Here is an 11,704-nt window from a genome sequence, read left to right as displayed (position 1 = left end):
TCTCTCATAGAAGTCCTGGTCTCTATTTGCAAAAAACTCTAGTAGTCGATTTTCACAATCCTCCCTAGATTCCAATTTTTTATCATTAAAGAAATTTTGCAATGCAAGAAAAAGATGATAATCGCTTGGTGCCAAGTCCGGACTGTATGGTGGATGCATTAAAACTTCCCAACCAAGCTCCCGAAGGTTCTGGCGAGTCACTGTAGATGTGTGTGGCCTAGCGTTGTCCTGGTGGAACACGACACCTCTCCTGTTGGCCACTTCTGGCCGTTTCTGGTCAATCGCTATCTTTAAACGGTCCAGGTGTTGACAGTAGAGATCAGAATTTAGCGTTTGGCCATATGGAAGCAACTCATAATAAATAATCCCCTTCCAGTCCCACCAAATGCATAGCAAAACCTTCCTGGCCGTTTGAGGTGCTTCACCGCTCTTTGACCACGATCGTTTTCGCATAGGGTTATCGTATGTGATCCATTTCTCATCTCCAGTCACCATCCGTTTAAGAAATGGGTCTATCTCATTCCGTTTGGCCAAGGCTTCGCAGATGGAAATTCGATCCATCATGTTTTTTTCTGTTAATTGGTGTGGCACCCAAACAGCTTTGTGTAAATGGTTTAAAACTGTTTTATGGTCGATTTTTAGCTCCTGGGCGATGTTACTACTGCTAACATGCCGGTCAACTTCGATCATTTCTCCGATTTTATCGACATTTTCGACGACCAGCCTACCTGGGCGAGGTGCATCTTTAACATCAAAAATTCCTGAACGGAATCTGCGAAACCAAAATTGCACATAATTGGCTGTTACAGTATCGGAACCATAAACACCATTCACAATTTTAGCCGCCTGGCTTGCATATTCGCCTTTGTCAAAGAAAAACTGTAAAATGTACCGAATTTTCTCTTTGTTCACTTCCATTTTTGACACACTGTAACTCACAGCTGAATGCACCAAACAAAAAACAGCAAAAGAATTTTTTTTACTGCAAAATCTCACCTTTCCAACGAGCATAAATCTGAAATTGTTTGATCGATACTTTATGAGAAATCTATCAGTGCAGCCATCTACCGAAAAAATAATAGATTTCTTTTTCCCCAAACTAATATATATATATTTACATATATTCATGCATTCATGTATTCTATCATTTCTGGAGTAAATGTACTTTTTTCTCCTGCATAAATATACATTTAAGGTGTTTGCTAATTCTTCTTCCTTTTTAAGCTATGTTATAATATTAGTGTTTGTTAATTTTAGAGTTCAACTTGTGCGTGTTTTATATATACGATCGATTGTTTATGCTTTAAGGCTTTCGTGCCTTTCAAAAGCATTCAACTTGAGAATATTTACGGTCCTTGTTTGTTGATTGTTTATCGATTTGCCAAAATAGGATCCGGTCAGAGTCATCACAGCCTGTGCTATGGCGGTACATTGGGCAACGAGTATATGCGAACTTCACAAACTCGTCGAGATAAACGGTAAGTTCATATAAATGCAAATTTTCTCTTCTATGTTTATTGTATGCATGCAATTCGCTGGAATGATTTAAACATCTTTTCTTAATGTAGTGACAATAATGCTCTAATTGAATTGCTTGAAATGCATTGAATAATTATCGATTGCTAGCATAAGACATAGTGTGTAGTGTGTATGACTATGGCCTCAATTATTTCGTGTTTACCAATAGCGTCACACATACATGCTGCTCTTGCTATAAAAAATTGCGTTTGAAAAAGACTTTCGAAACTCATTGTAGCCTTAACGTTAAATGTCATTAAGGTTAGAAGTTTAGTCAACCATGATTTTTCATATTTTATAACTTTCGATTAGCTGCGGTCGGTTACGATGCGAGATTAAGGAAACATGCAAGGTAGAATGCGCGTTGGATATTCGCGTAACGTGAACGTTGAAAAATTTCAAAACAAATCCTTTAGTTAACCGTTTTATTTATATTTATGGAACCCTCCAAAATGAAACACCGTTTAAAGCGCTATGCTACAAATAACATTTTTATAAGCACTATTTTCAAATCCATCTCTTGCGTTGCTCTTATAGTTGCAATCGACTGAATAGCGACAATAGGAAAAGAGTCATCTCCAGCAAATATCTCATATATTGAGCGGTGAAAATGAAAACGTGGATGGCGAGCTACCTTTGTCTTTCAAGTATCATTAATAGTTGCAGTGTAGTGATAGCGATTTCTAATAGAAGAGTCCGTGGAAACATTGAATTTATAGAATAGTGCACGTGCAGCAATTTGATCCATAGCGTAATCATAGCTGGCTAAGATAGCCTCTTAAATACTTTTCTTGACTTATCCTCGTCATAAAACATCGCAAATTTTCTTTTATTGTCAGATAAAGTTATGTTTTCCAACAGGAATCTTATAAGAGATGAAGACCGAATAATAGACCAATAGAGTTCAACATTACGACATTAAATTGATATGTCATCTGACAAATGATTGTTTTATACCAATAATTTTAGCATTTGGCATAGAAAGCATTATTTTTGACAGAAGTAGGATTCATATGCAAGGAGCTTCAAAACATGGTCCCATTCGACCTAAACTTTGCATATTTATTTAATATATCAATCAATATGGCATCTTCGCCAGATATTTCTCGAGAAATACTAGAAATTTCAAAATTTTTCCACATGGTGGCCTCTCCAAGGTAGAGCGTTATACCGTAAGGTAAATGGAATTGCAATTTTTAATAGCGTTTCCTTTTGATTTTTTTAATCACAATACCCCGAAAAGTGCGAAGTGCAGAGTGGGCGTTAAAATTCATGACATATTTAAATCGATTAAGGAAATTATATTAAGTCGGTTGCTATGGTAAAGCTCGGCATAAACATAATATATTCCTTTCACAAGTCATCTCGTGATATTTTTTTTGTCAAAATATTTCATGATAAAATACGTCACTCAATAAGTGCGCCGAATGACATGGATATGTAGGATAGTTACTAACGTATTCACGTAACGTAAGCTAATGATCAGAATGCAATGAACTTTTGACAAGTTTCGTTGATACTATTCATAAATCATATGCAATGGTCAATGGTGACGACATCTATATACAGTCCTACGAACTTGGTGAGTGAGGTGTTATGTGCGATTTGGTTTGTTAGTTACTTTGTTTAAACGACTTTAGATATTAAAATTTTTCAGATGATATTTTCATGTCTTTATGCTGAAATTTGTACTAAAATACGAGTAGTTTTGGGAGGACTTTTCGAAAATATTTTCAAATGTAACTAACAATGATAAGTTCAAGCATAAGTAATCATAGCTTGTTTAGCGCAATTATCAAAATTTACTTAGCAAATTTATTGCAAGATTCTCTTGACTGATACCGAAAGATTACGGGTCTGCATACCGTACTATGCAGTAAATAATTAAAATGAATCGGTCTTTATCATAATCATTGTAATCAAACTGAGAAAGATATCCAGATTTTATTCTCTCATATTATCGTTTGTCAAGCGAACGACAGCACAAAAATCTCTGCGTCCGCAAAGATAGTAAGAAGTTGCAAGAAGTAGTAATATTTACTCTGCTTTAAAATCGAAGAATTTTGGAGTAAGGGGAATTGAGTAGTGGGAGTAACGTGTAATATCGTTTGTAATATTATTTTGAAATCTTAATATATTCACATTTATGTTATGGATTAAATGATAAATTTGCGTAGAGAGACTAAACAGCTCTATTCTTTTTTCATTTAATGAAACAATCAGTCAATTGTCTTCATCTTCATCTGTCGTTTTAGACGATTCCGTACTTTTTCGTACTTTTTTTGAATGACGAGTCGGTAGGTTCGACTTTCTGCGACGGCTACCATGCGGAAGTTGAATTTTGGATTTACGGTTATCTATATTAGATGTGAGTCTATTCGATAAATTTATCATTCATTCGGGTGACGGTATATTAGATAAAGTATTGTTCTCTTTTGTCTATACGTACGTATGGTGTAAAGGAATTGCAAACGAGCTGAGCAGAATCAGTTATTGTGTAAAGTACTGAGAAGTAGGAGTTGCTGAAACCATATAGCGGCTCATGTCAGTTGTTTTTTCTTCGATGCGTATATTTTAGAAAGCGGTAGTTACAATATCTATGCAAGCGTACATGTGAGATTTAAAGGCAAGAATTTCTATGGTTGTCTACAGTAATACTAAAGTCTTCGTAATATAATGTACAGCACCACCAGAAGATCAGTGTGGAGAGCCTTTTGCACTGCATTGTTTGAGAAATGCCGGGTCAAAGAATGCCTAGGGAAGTTAGGCACGACTGCGGCGGCTGAAGTAAACTAAATAGGCGGATACTATAAATAAGGAGACGCAGATCGACCTTGTACACACATCAGGGTGACATTTTAAAGTGAATTTATGCTTCAGGTATCAGTGGGGTCGCCAGCTTATAGGATTCGTTGCATTGGCTGAGGGTCCACGGTTAATGTTTAAACAAACCGTCGGGTCAACAAATTTCTTCATCCGGCAGCATATTCATTTGATGAAATCGAGCATTACTAACTCCTTTTGACTTTTGCTTACCAGACAAGCACTTAGGCACCCCTGCTTTAGAGCAGCAGAATGTAGCAGGTGTTGATCGAAAGTTTGGTTCAAATATTCGTTAGAACTATGTTTTAAATCCAAAATGAATTTGATCTCAATTAGCAAACTAATATGCTCACTTTTATCTCGCCTTTATATAATTTAAGTGTGTGCCGGTTAAAAGAAAAAATTCACCTTAAGGCCTATCGCATATGTTATTTGCTTTTTACACAATCGTTATTCGCTATTTTGTATGTGATGTTGAATGTACGAGTATTAAGTTATCTTCATTCAGTTTTTGCAGCTTTTCGTCCAATTAATGGATGAAAAACGTATTTCGCGTATTTACTTGCACATATGAGATGGCAGCTTTATGTTCGTGTTCTGAGTCATTGCATTTAAATTTGACTCTCTTTATTTCATTTCATTTGCTGTGTGTGCTAATACGAACTTGGGGGCAATTCGCTTCGTTACGTACTTTTGTGTATATATTTTTATATATATTTCGATGTGTATGTGTGAATGTGTGTGTGTGTGTGTGTGTGTATGACCAAGTTGCAAACATTTTTACGCACACACAGACATATTTGCCCGTTTATTTTTTACATTTGTTGTATGTGCGCGCTTAGTTTTTGTATAATTTCTGTTTAAATACACAAACATACAAAACACACACACACACACACAAACACACACACGTAAATGCACACGCACACGCATCCTCATCGACACATGCCGAGTTATTTACTTAAAATTATAGTATTTTTTATTTTTGTTATTGCTGTATACTATGGTAGATTACGTTGTTTGTTTATATTTGTTTGTTTTTTTATGTTGAACATTTCGTTTTTTTTTTTAGTTTTTACTTGTTTTTTGTTATTTCAAGCTCTCACCACGAATGTTTGTGTATTTGCTTCAATAAAACTATAGCGTAAACTAAAACGTTAGTTGGGCTTACTGTTGTTAAACAAGTTCCTTCCTTCCGTTACGAGTGTTGGTGGTATGTTGTGGTATTCTTCATTTTTTTTATAGGTGACAAACGGAAACGGAAGTGTGCTATCAGGCAGTAAGTATCATTCGCATTTCCCCTTTTTAAACCATATGTGCGTGTACGAGTGTGCGTATGCATTTATAAAAGTAAACACTTAACGTCTCTATTGCAGTATTAGCAGAGGCATTTGCGCGCGTACCGACGAATGCCTGCGATTTTGAATAATGAACGATGAATGCAATCGACGACTTGAAAAGGAAATTTTTGTAGCAAATTTTCCTAAAATAAAACTCTTTTGAATTTTTTATTTAACAATTTAGCTACAATTTCAATTCACTTACATATACACGTCGACGTGTATGTATGCAAATGGATATTTGTGTATTCAAAGTTGTGTTTAGCGTTTTGTTTTTTTTTTTTCCATTTTATATTGAATGCACAAGTTTGGAAAAAAAGTTGGTAACTGCATAGGAAGGCAATGGCTTATGGCGATTGGATTTTATCGAATGTTTTCAATATTTTAAAAAAGCTTTTGTTAACTAAATAAATAAAAAAAAAAAAAGAAAAAGGCTGTTTTTGTTTACCATCCTGCTAACTATTGCATATATAATATTGGATTAAATTATCATAGTTAGTTAGCGTAACGTTGTTAGCATACATTTAGGCGAAAAGTAAAAGTTAGACCACTGTATATATTATATATTCAATGCATACTAAATAAATAATGTACGCGTAAACAGCCTGAGGTAGAATTTAAATAAATTTTCTTCTTCCTCTCATCCGGGCCGTTATTAAACTAAGTCACTATCAGAGTGACTTTTTAAAACAAAAACAAATTAAATCGTTATAAACGGTTCGCTGTCAACTACATCTACAGCACTTTATCAATTATTTGAATTATTAGTCAGCCGTCGTTATAAAATATCGAATAGTATACTTTATGCCATGTTACACTTTACTTTTCATGAGAAGAGATTCACGTAAAATTACTTACTAATTTGTATGAATTTTTATGTGCAAAGTAGTAAATATTACATCTGATCATCACATCAAAAGTTATACTTTGTAGGAAAGCTTGCATGGCGCGAGATCGTAGATATTTGAATTCCCATACACAGATGCACTGTACTTGGGAAGGGCCTCTAGAGCGACAATGTTCTTTAAAGAAATGATGCGGAAAACGTGAAAAAATTAACGGTTGTGAAAAGCTGCCTGATTGTCAACGTCATCCAGAAAATGAAATCATCAATAAAATTACATAAATAGTGGTCAAGTAAGACAATTAAAGTCTGTTGTTATTCATAGCTGTTGTTTTGATAAAAAAAAAAAAAAAAAAAAAGGGCGGGGTTGCTCCGGCTTTTTCTTTGCATTTTCATGCAGACATTGTAGTAACAAGTCTCAGAACAATTATTTATTTATTGTTTATGTATTTTGTAAATAAATTTACAAAGTATAAGGGGTTGCCTAATAACTTAGATCATATGCTTGCCTGGATTGAAAAACTTTACCGTGCTTTAGATTTGAACCTGTGACCATTGAGTTGTTGGTCACGATCCTTTGCCTACTCGGCTACTAATACGTGTTCACCCTTAGAACATATATTGAAATTTTTAGTATTGTCCTGCCTGCTGTATGAGCAGAAACTTTACTATTTTGCTTTTAAAAGGAAAGGTTATGTTGAGTATCCTTTGATTAAATTGAGCTCATTTTCCAATACCTAACTACCCATAAAAATTTTCAATATTTTTACCAGATATCAACATGAGAGTGAATGATTTTTGTAGAGATTACGGACAGATAGACGGATCGATTAACATCGATTCATATATGAACTCGTGTTACCAATCAAAAATATGTATATTTTATAAAATCTCTGACGTTTCTTTTTCGCAGCTTTCGGTAAATTGCGCTTCGTGGAAAAAAACATTTCACATTAATAATTTCAATGTGATTGTGTTTCATGGGTAGTGAGCGTAAGAAGTTAAGTGAGCGTGATGATTCATGTAAGTTTCATATTCATTGTGAGAGTCGCATCTTTCCTTGCAACGAGATAGGATTACCTTCTTTTTTTTTTTTTTGGTTTTTTCCTTATGAGGAATTTATCTTTAGAGGTATCTGGGCGAATACTCTCGCGAATCACGTTTTAAGAGAAGAAGGACCGTATCTGCCATTGACTGCTATATATATATACGTTCTTATAATTTTGATATTTAATATGTTGTAAAAATTAATTGCACATAGGATCGAACAGTTAAGTAATGTATTTGTATTGGTACATAATTAAACATCCATTACCGATGCATGCACAATGCCATTAGTATTATCATCAGCATTACTAAATTGTAAATGTTTATTGTAACGTCAATTGCGACTAAATTGATATAAACGTTAGACTCATTAGTTTTCGAAACAAACTCCAATTGATAGCAACTGTCAAACGGTTCAGTGAGTGTTAATTCGACAAAGAAAATAAACCTATACACACACACACACACAAACAAAGTAAATAGCAGGAGAATAGATGCAATGTAGGAAAAGCAATAGGGGATAGCAAGTTGTCTTTTTTCTTTTCTTGTAAAGAACACCGGCATATAAGGAAGATTCGATAACGAATAAAGTGTCAAGAACAAATGGTTAACTGGTGCGTTCAATAAAATTATTTCTTTTTTATTTAATTTATATAAAAAGCATTTTCATGTAGATAAGCCATAGTTGAAACGTGCATTAACAATAATATTTCAAAACATTTTTGCGTTTATTTCTATGGGCATCAGTTATGTAGAGCAAACAGATAAAATTAGTGTTTTCGATAAATAGTTTTAAAAGTTGCCTTAGCGTTCGAAAGAATGAAAGCATGAACAGAGTAATGAATTAGGTTACGAAGACCGTCTTGAATTCTCGTTTAATTGTTTCACGTTAAGCTCTAGCGGATCTCTATTTCTCTTTTATGAATGTACCTTTCCTATGAATCCTTAATAAACGGCGTCTTTTAATAAATAACATCTACATCTATGTCTTTCGAAGACAAGTTTTTTTTTTATAAGACTGCAAAGATAAATTTAAATTTAATTAACAAAAATGTTGACAGAGCTTCGTCAACTCGTTAATGAAGATAGGAAACGACTTAAATTAATGTATAAATTAAAATATAAATATAAAAATAAAAAAAAATAAATAAAAATACGACGCATTATTTTATGCAAATTTGTTAAAACTTGAAAAGGCGAGAGATTACTTGATGATTGTATTTAAACCTAGTATTGAGAGAAAGCAAACCATTCCAATAAAGCATAACTTTAAGTTAAGTTGTTGTTAGGAAATTTTTTTAATTTCTATTTGAAAAATTGCTCTGTTTAAAGTATCCTAGTTATGCCAGCTCGGGCGATTGTTTGCCCAAATTGAGGTTCTAACTATAATTGTTAAAAAATACTCTCGGAAGCGCAGTTCATTCCTTTGGCACCTACTGCCTCTCAAGCAAAATAAATTCCTTCTAGATATTTCTTTCACACACGGTCATCTTACTGAAGTGAAATCGATGAACCACTTGCACTTGCTATACGAGATTGATTTTAACATTTGTGTCCGAAATTTTATTCCATTAAAGCCAACACAACACCTCGCACACTTTAAATTGTTTTAATGTTTCTACCAACTTCCAGGTTATAAATATTCATTTAGGTGTAACACCATAGTAAACTACATGTAAATAAAATCTATTCCAATTGATTTCATAGAATCACCGAAAAAGTATTGAGTTGTAATGGATGTATCCCTTAGGGGCGTATATTGGCATTCTGATCGGTCACTAATCGTTATAGCAAACAATGTGTCTTCTTGTATTTACGTCTTTTTGATTTCGTATCAATATTGTTGTTCCGAAAGAGCAGTGAATATGAAAACACAACTTAAAACAGTGTACAGACAACTGCCCGAATGCTGCTATTAATCTACATGTCTATAGGTAGATAGATAGGTTTTTATATGATTGATAGATATTTGAATCAAAAAATTTAGTTTACTTTGATCCAAGTAAATATCATTATTTTATTCATTTATTTATTTTTTTTGTTTTATAGTTTTTTTTATTTTTTTTTTATTATTTTTACTGTTAATGATTGTCATTATTATTAGCATATTCTTTATTAGCAAACTAGATATTTTATTAATAAACGTTATTTAAGTTAACGCATTCAAACTATTCTTCTTTTTCTGCTTATTCAGCATATCAGGAACAGATGGAGTCACTTTGCCGAATTAAAAAAAAAATGAAAATATTTTAGGCATTTCCCTACAGAATGAAGAGGATGAAAGGGGTTGCTCGTTTCGAAAAACCCGTTCGAAGCTTTTAAATGAAAATACCAAGACCATCAAAATGGCCTGATTGTTTAAATATTCATCCTCATATTCTTTCCTCGAATATTTTTTTGCTAGAATGTCCCGCAATCGCACGGTTCACACCACATATATATTCAGAGCTCAACATCCGAATTCATAATCAATTCCAAAACCTTGATCGCAAATTTTTAAATTCTTCACCGAAGCTTTGAAAGCTTTAAAAAATCCTTTTCAGCCTCATGTCTGTTCGTCTGATCGTCTATATGAAGTTAGAAAGTGTTTTAAATGAATATAAATACTTTTTATAGATATTAGGTCTGTGTATAAGAAGAGTGTGAAATCAATGGGTCAAACATTAGCCTGTAACTTGATAACAGGCAAGAACGCCTGGGGAAGAGTCCAAAATGTTACATAATGAATATTCTCCACAAAAGCTTCGAGGCAACTATTAAGCCCATAAAAAAAGGCAAGAATTTTTTCTGAAAGCAGATAGTGTTTCTCTTTGCAGTAAAACAGCCAGTTCTATGTGTTCGTTTAAAATTTTAAAATTTTAACACTGATGGGATTAAAGTACGTTAATAACACACTATAACTCCTTGGAATCCTTGTATATTAGTTTGTACACAAACATATATATAGAAATCAAATAATTTAAGAGAAATATTAGCCCACGCACATCGCTTGCTTGTTGCTCTTTCTCCATAGTGCAGGTTATAATAAGCTATAGCTTATGTCCTTATGTTTAGTTGCATCTAGTATTTTTAACATAATATTAAATTTTATTACTCAGCTGATGAAACAATCCTGTTGTTGCAACTAATAATAACAAACAAACAAGTAAGAAAATTGTATTTGGTCATGATCGAATCTTTTGTACACTAAAGGAGACAAAAAAAGGAAAAGGACTAAATTTTCATGCTCTGCAATATGGATTGGGCACAGCTGATTTTTCCTATTTTCAAAATAAACGTGTTTATTGCATAAGCATGCGAGCTTTGTAGGCGTGTCCATTCGAAAGTTGAGGTTATATTCGAATTCTATTGCAAATTTGTGGGCGATATCTTTTTTCGCATTTCCGCTAAGGTAAGGACACTACACAAATGGGCAGACGGACAAATAGATAAATGGCCACCCTTAGAGGATATATATGTATATATCGCTTAGGGTCCCTGAAGCTTCCTTCTGGGCGTTGCAAGCATTTTGCCAAAATGAATGTACCTCCCATCCTTCGGTGAAGGATATAAAAAAAAAGCAAAGGAAAAGCCAATTTAAAATGTAAACTCATCTCGATTCCTGCTGGTAATGTATCTCGTGGGGGTCGTCTTTCAGTTTTCGCATTTTTATATCTAATTTGTTAGCAGCATTTTCGAGATATTTTCATGAAACTTGAAACATTGCCATCTTTCATCCCAAGGACGAACCGTATTGTGTTAAACCATTTTTACGATCACTGCCAATACAAGCTGTTAGTCTATTTAGCTTTGGAACGGTGGTTGTATAGAAAAAATGTTCAATTTTTAACAAAAATCGGCTAAAAAATAATACGACGCTTGGATGGAACGGAACTATTACTTGGCTGAAAGGATTTAATATTTTGTATCGTATGAGAAAATTTATTGCTAGATAGCGGTTTTACATGCAAGTTTACTATGTTTAATGTAGGGACGATATTGCTCTATTTTTTTGGGCCCCTTATCCTATAAGGCTCCCCATTAAAGGTAAATTTTTTAAAGGGTGTGAAGATAAATTCGAATTTAACTAGTAAAGACACCTACCGTTTCTATTAACATACCTCTGTTAACGACTTAACAGAGCTCATGTTAA

At 33.7% G+C, this 11,704-nt stretch overlaps 1 protein-coding gene across 1 annotated transcript in view; it reads right to left on the bottom strand.

Moving 5' to 3' along the window:
* The window catches only part of LOC119632234 (calcium uniporter protein, mitochondrial), a 90,987-nt gene that overhangs the window by 11,097 nt on the left and 68,186 nt on the right, over window positions 1-11,704 (bottom strand). The gene's annotated exons all lie outside the window — the stretch shown is intronic.

The sequence above is a fragment of the Glossina fuscipes genome, unplaced genomic scaffold (assembly GCF_014805625.2).
Source record: "Glossina fuscipes isolate IAEA_lab_2018 unplaced genomic scaffold, Yale_Gfus_2 1, whole genome shotgun sequence".
NCBI lineage: Eukaryota > Metazoa > Arthropoda > Insecta > Diptera > Glossinidae > Glossina > Glossina fuscipes.
This window is presented reverse-complemented; position numbering and strand designations above follow the sequence as displayed.